This window comes from Maylandia zebra, linkage group LG13 (genome assembly GCF_041146795.1).
Source record: "Maylandia zebra isolate NMK-2024a linkage group LG13, Mzebra_GT3a, whole genome shotgun sequence".
NCBI lineage: Eukaryota > Metazoa > Chordata > Actinopteri > Cichliformes > Cichlidae > Maylandia > Maylandia zebra.
This window is the reverse complement of record NC_135179.1, coordinates 5,247,669-5,255,123: the sequence shown is the minus strand read 5'-3', so window position 1 is coordinate 5,255,123 and position 7,455 is coordinate 5,247,669. Positions and strand designations below refer to the sequence as shown.

At 39.7% G+C, this 7,455-nt stretch overlaps 1 long non-coding RNA gene across 1 annotated transcript; it reads right to left on the bottom strand.

Moving 5' to 3' along the window:
* Positions 1–6,765: 6,765 nt before the first annotated feature.
* On the bottom strand, positions 6,766–7,217 carry LOC143421679 (uncharacterized). Its single transcript, XR_013101241.1, has 2 exons — positions 7,032–7,217; positions 6,766–6,947 (listed from the first exon to the last, which is right to left on the bottom strand). It is a non-coding gene; the product is annotated as an uncharacterized LOC143421679 (long non-coding RNA).
* Between the last annotated feature and the right edge of the window lie 238 nt (positions 7,218–7,455).

Sequence of the window (7,455 nt, the reverse complement as noted above, 5' to 3'; positions counted from 1 at the left end):
CTGAAGGATTCAAACACACATTCAGGATAACTTAATGTAGTGTAAAGTGCTTTGGGGTCCATAGGGACTAAGTGATGGCATGCTACATTGCAGCCACAACTACCCTGGGGCACACTGACAGAGGTGAGACTGCCGGACACTGGCGCCACCGGGCCCTCTGACCACCACCAGTAGGCAGCAGGCAACCAGTAGGCAACCGAGACTGTCTGCCCCGGGGCTCGAACTGGCAACCTTCCGATTGCAAGACGAACTGCCAAATCTTGAGCCGCGATTGCCCCCTAACATTCAAATATGAATGTTCACTGGTAGTCTAAGTCTAAAAAACCAAACAAACTAATATGTAGTTGTGTGTTTCATAATACATGTATGAGAAATGACCACATGTTAAACATTTTTCCAAACGAAAATGTAATTTTCATAAACATGTTCAATAACTCGAAATAAACAAGCACTAAACAGACAAGAGCCTTTTCCCTTTTAGCTCAAAGCCTTACATACTTGAAGGATAAATGGCAAACCAAGAGAGCAAACACAAAAGCTCAGAGTATTTAAAAAACAAAATGAACAAAACAATGAAAAAGGATCATGGTAGACAATTATTCGTGTTTTATTTACACTTTTCAGTTGTAGATGTTGACAATAAATAATATTGATTTGAAAAATTAATGATTTTAGTACAAGATACTGATGAGTATAGATACATATTTCTCAAATATTTTGATTAAATTTTAAACAAAAATATTAAGTACATGCAAAAAAGGTATTCTGTGAACCACATACTGAATTTTTTGTCTGAGATAAATGTAAATAAATACCTTAATTTAATACAAACACATAAGTTAACATTTTAGACATTTATTTCAACTTACCAAACTCACAAAATTACTAAAAGGATATTCATAGATTTTATCAGGCTCATCTAACTTATATTTATAGTGATATTTACTAAGCCTCTGAATTAGTTTTTAGAGTGTATAGAATGATATGGATTAGAGTGTATCATCTAAATAAAAATTGTACATATCTATATTGTTGAACAATAATATTTCATTAATTCTCAATTTCTAACTACAGAGCTTGGAAACACTGAGATCTCCTTGAGAATGTCCTCTCCTGAGATTTACTTCACTTTGTCTTGAGTCCCAGGGTGCTGTGGTTTTCTAAGGGTGTGTCTTGAGTTGGAAACCACGTGGCTCTGTGATATTGTAGCCAGGCTGACAAAAAGTCAGAGCTCTTTTGAGCCAACCATCCCTTTAACGTTAACTAGTAATGACTTCATGAACTTCTTCACAAATAAAATTTCTATCATTAGAGAAAAAATGACCAATAATCATCCCACAGATGTAATATTATCTACAGCTACTCTTAGTACCATTGATGTTAAGTTAGACTCTTTTTCTCTAATTGATCTTTCTGAGTTAACCTTCCTGCCTTCTTGGGACCTTTTTGTGCCACTGCTATGTGTTAAATGGCTGCCATTTCCACTGTGTTCAGTGGAATATAACCAAACTTGCCACAGGATAGTTTTTACCTGTCAATGTTAATATTCCAGTGTGAATTCCTTAAATCAGCCTAAAATGGCTGAGCAGCAGAAATCCCCACACCCATCACCCTGGGGACCATTTTCTGCCCATTGACTTCCATTATAAACGCTATTTTTCAACCCCAAATTATCATCATATGATTTTATTTTTTCTTCTTTTCTTGGATGTCAATGAAGACTCAGGGCCTTGAAGTTTTAATTTTTAAATTGCAAAAAAAATGCAAAAAAAATAATGGCAGGTCAAAATGTATGTTGGTGCCAATCTTTGGTCCATCTAAAGGCCTACTTATAATGACAATCACATAAGATAAGATAAGATAACTCTTTATTGTCATTGCACAGTCATACATAGTACAGTAGTACAATGAAATTGGAAAAACTGTCCTACGTCGGCACTACATATAACACAACACGACACGATATGACACATCACAACGTAACAAACAACACAACACAGTATATTAACTTAGTATAAAAAAGAAGAATAAGTGTATGTGTATTGCACACTGTTATTATTGCAAATTAATTATTATTGCACCTTGTTATAAATATAAATATTATTGTTATCGTTTTAAACATTGTTACCTCCCCCTAAAAAGTCCAGGGAGGTATCCAGTCAGGTCAGCTATTTACATTGATCAGGGCTATTGCCCTGTTGTAAAAGCTGTCCTTGAGTCTATTTGTTCAGGACCTCAGCAGCCTGAACCTCCTGCCAGACGGCAGCAGCTTATATTACTTATATTACTTATTACATATTACTTCAACTGGTTTTTTGTGGAAATATTTAGTTTCGTTTTTTGGTTTTTGGGGCTTATAACACAGGGCGCTCATGTAATAACACTGGGATTTGAAGGGTTAAAACAACGAAAATATAATTAAAACTTTACATGAATATTTCAGGGAGAAGTAGTTTTACAAGGTTGGCAAATTTAAAGTGGAATAAAATATGGATATATGGTCTTTTTATGGCGTGGCTGAGAATGGTCCCTAGGGTGATGGGTGTGAGTTTTTTAAAGGATGGCAGGAGGGTTAACTTCAATAATTACTTCCTCCAAACCATCAACGTGTCTTTTAGACCCCATTCCTACAAAACTGCTCAAAGAAATCCTGCCATTAATTAATTCTTCGATCTTAAATATGATCAACCTATCTCTAATAATTGGCTATGTACCACTGGCCTTCAAGCTGGCTGTAGTTAAACCTTTACTCAAAAAGCATCTCTAGACCCAGCAGTCTTAGCTAATTATAGGCCAATCTCCAACCTTCCCTTCATATCAAACATCCTTGAAAGAGTAGATGTCAAACAGCTAACAGATCATCTGCAGAGGAATGGCTTATTTGAAGAGATTCAATCAGGTTTCAGAGCTCATCACAGCACAGAAACAGCTTTAGTGAAGGTTACAAATGATCTTCTTATGGCCTCTGACAGTGGACTCATCTCTGTGCTTGTCCTGCTAGACCTCAGTGCAACATTCGATACTGTCGACCATAATATCCTATTAGCACGATTAGAGCACGTTGTAGGTATTACAGGTACTGTGCTGCAGTGGTTTGTATCATATCTATCTAATAGACTCCAATTTGTACATGTAAATGGAGAGTCCTCTTCACACACTGAGGTTAATTATGGAGTTCCACAGGGTTCAGTGCTAGGACCAATTCTGTTTACACTATCTAACCTTAGGCAGCATCATTAGAAGACATAGCATACATTTACACTGCTATGCAGATGACACGCAGCAATTTAACTCATTGGTGTGTGTTATCTGGCTTCATGGACAGATAACACACACCAATTAGTTAAACTGCAGGAATGTCTTAAAGACATAAAGACCTGGATGGCCGCTAACTTTCTGCTTCTTAATTCAGATCAAACTGAGGTTATTGTACTCGGCCCTGAAAATCTTAGAAACATGATATCTAACCAGATTCTTACTCTGGATGGCATTACCTTGGCCTCCAGTAACGCTGTGAGGAACCTTGGAGTCATTTTTGACCAGTACATGTCCTTCAATGCACATATTAAACAAATATGTAAGACTGCGTTCTTCCATTTGCGCAACATCTCTAAAATTAGAAATATCCTGTCTCAGAGTGACGCTGAAAAACTAATTCATGCATTTATTACTTCCAGGCTGGACTACTGTAATTCATTATTATCAGGATGTCCAAAAATCTCGCTGAAAGACCTTCAGCTAATCCAAAATGCTGCAGCAAGAGTCCTGACAGGGACTAGAAAGAGAGAGCAGATTTCTCCTGTTTTGGCTTCCCTTCATTGGCTTCCTGTTAAATCCAGAATTGAATTCAAAATCCTGCGCCTCAAATACAAGGTCTTAAATAATCAGGCCCCATCTTATCTTAATGACCTTGTAGTACCATATCACCCTATTAGAGCACTTCGCTCTCGCTCTGCAGAATTACTTGTTGTTCCTAGAGTATTTAAACGTAGAATGGGAGGCAGAGCCTTCAGTTTTCAGGCCCCTCTTCTGTGGAACCAGCTTCCAGTTTGGATTCAGGAGACAGACACTATCTCTACTTTTAAGATTAGGCTTAAAACTTTACTTTTTGCTAAAGCATATAGTTAGGGCTGGACCAGGTGACCCTGAATCCTCCTTTAGTTATGCTGCAATAGACGTAGGCTGCCGGGGGATTCCCATGATGCATTGAGTTTTTCCTTTCCAGTCACCTTTCTCACTCACTATGTGTTAACAGACCTCTCTGCATTGAATCATATCTGTTATTAACCTCTGTCTCTCTTCCACAGCATGTCTTTATCCTGTCTTCCTTCTCTCACCCCAACCGGTCGCAGCAGATGGCCGCCCCTCCTTGAGCCTGGTTCTGCCGGAGGTTTCTTCCTGTTAAAAGGGAGTTTTTCCTTCCCACTGTCACCAAAGTGCTTGCTCATAGGGGTCATATGATTGTTGGGTTTTTCTCTGTATCTATGAAGCGCCTTGAGGCGACTTTTGTTGTGATTTGGTGCTATATAAATAAAATTGAATTGAATTGAATATCAAAGTATTCACAATTTATTTGACAAGAAAATGTCTGAGTTACATCTTGTAGGTTGTTCTAAGTAATTTTGGGAGTCTTTGTTTCCAAATAGTAACTCAACTGTTTATTTCTACAGAGATTTTAAATAGTCTCTGTGTTAAAAGTTTCATGAATTAATTTATATTAGAGAGAGCAGCAGCATTTTGGGCCCAGCTGCAAATTAAACAAGAGGAAACGGCTGGGGAGAGGGTGTGTCTGTCATTGCAGGGACTCTTAATTCTTTAATGTCTTCTTTTGTCCTCTCCTGGAGAGTAAAGGCTTTGTTCCTGGACTTGAATAGCTCAATTTTTCACTATGATTTGTTTTCAATGCTCCAATAAGTGCTCTCCTGAAGGTGATTAGTTTTCATTCCACAAACACATTAAGTTATCTTTTTTAGCTGCCTCTTGCAATTCTGCTGTGGTTGCACGCTTCCCAAAATGACTGTGTCAGATGTAGAATATGAATGAGCTCTACACATCCAAACATACACAGAACAGATTGTTACAAAAATTGGTGTCCTAGAACAGATGCATGCTTATGTATTATGGGTTAGTTTATTAGCTTGTCAGTCCAATTAACAACACATTTGGACACCGTGACAAATAAGGAGCCTTCTGATCTTGTTCTGGGTCTAGACAGATGGCCAGTACAGATTTATCAGGTAATGTTAAGTATTTCTATGTGTAGTCTCACCTCAGCGATGGAGTCCCTGACAGATAAAAGTCACTCTGATCATAGCAAATGTTGAAGTGAATGACTCAGACTCTGGCTGCTTCCTGTGGTGTGACTTTATAGATGAAGTAAATGAGCAGAGACCACTGATACACACTGAGACCTGAGTTTACAGTGAAGCAGAATCCATTCCTGTCTATAAGACAGAAAGGGAATGCTGTCTAGGATTCTACCTATCCTAATCTTATCAGTGTTTCCTCTGAGTGTTACTCAGTTTCAGTTCATCCGTATACTGTACAGGTTTGACTGACCCCAGCTAGTCCCAGATTTGGAGCAAAGAGTGCTTTCTCTTTGTTCTTTCTTATTCATTACCATCCATTTTTTAGTCTATAGAGAGACACAAAATATGAAAGGAATATAATGCTGGATTTGGCAAGTTTACACTTCAGAATAGAGCTCAGCATCTATAGCATTCAGGGCTTAGGAGGCTAATCAAAGTTTCACCATTAAGAAGTTTAGAAATTTATCAGCCACAACATTAAAACTGCTTAGTTTAAATTGTTCTCATTCTGCAAGCTCTGAAATGTTGGAGCAGATATATGAGACCATTATGGATGTTCAGCGGTGACTGGCAGCAATACATTTGCAGCAGATTTGTGGGTTCTGATGGATTATGGAATGTAACCATAAATCAGGCTTTTCTTGAACTTCATGCTTGATCAAATTAGGATCCATGGATTTGTATCCTTGTGTTTTCCGAGTTCCTGTTTTTTGTAATTTGGTGGGTGCATCATGCTCAAAAAAAGCATTTACAAGAGACAGGCAAACAATACCAAAATGGTTAGCCAATAGCCATAGACTCCCACAACATGCAGGCAGAAGAAATGAAGGAAGTCCTACGTCAAACACAAAATACTTTTTAGCAAAGAGGAGCTGTCTGTGCTCGTGGCATACTGGGGAGCTAATGAGATGGGTGGGGAGGTGTGTGGTAGGCAGTGATGGTAAGGGAATTGCGGAGGTGGGACTCTGTGACTCTGAAAGAGATGTGCAACTGCATCCAGGGAAAACAAACAAATGAATAAACAAAGCAGAGATTAATTAATTAGTTGAAAAATATATTTGAAAAAAAAAAAACATGTCTGTAATAAGCTTATGTAACAGAACATGAGTTTTTGTGGAATTTGTTAATTTGTTTTTCTGGTCTATCTGGGATCCTGGCAGTCCTAAATACATTGAATCTTTGAGTCTTGAATCTTGAATCTACAAAGCATTTATTGTCATGTGTGCAAGAAAAAGCAGTTCTCTGTGCAATGAAATTCTTTCTCTGCTCTCTACACGCAGATGCCTTTCGATCCCCAGCTCTGTCTGTCTTGGTCGTTGTGTCCTTGGGCAAGACACTTCACCTACCGCCTACTGGTGATGGCCAGAGGGGCCGATGGCGCGATATGGCTGTCAGGCGCAGTGGCCCGTGGACATGGGATGGACTCAAGCGCAGATTCAAAACCGGAGGCCAGGGGTGAGGTGTAACGAAAAGAGACTTTATTTTTACAATGCTCAGAGGCTAACAGAAAGTGCAGACTAGAATCAATGAACATAAACTAGATGTCTGAGGCGAGAGAAAAATACTGTGGTGAAAACTAGATGGCAGGGATAACTGGGTGCAGGTACTGGGCAGGGAAAACTGTGGCGGGCCCGGGCACTGAAACAGAGGACAGAGCAGTCAGGGGAATCCCACAGAGGGTTGCGAGTGAATCTAAAAAAATAGTACACTGAGCTGTCTTACAAGCTTGCAGGTGGGGGTTGCGTGGAGGGGGGAGGCAGGAGAGGTCCAGGTGGGTGCTGCATGCAATGCAGGGAGGCAGGCAGGAGAGAATGGCAGCTCCAAAACGGAGAGGGGTTACCGGTGGCAGCAAACTGGTATCCAGGAGAGCTTGGTAGGTGGTTTTCAGAGGCTGACGAAAAAAAACAGAGATACGGTTAATATCTCTAATACACACGATTAGTCACCAAGGAGGTGACTAATCGTGAGGCCGAGAACTGACTAAAGTTGGCAGATAATCTGGCGAAGACCAGTTGAGTGCGCCGGTCATAAATACTGCTGGTCCGATTGCCATCAGGTGAGGAACAACAAAGACTCCACCCAGTGGGGAGGAGCTGATGCTGTGGAAAACCACCCAGACCACGACAATGGCAGCCTCGCTTCTGTC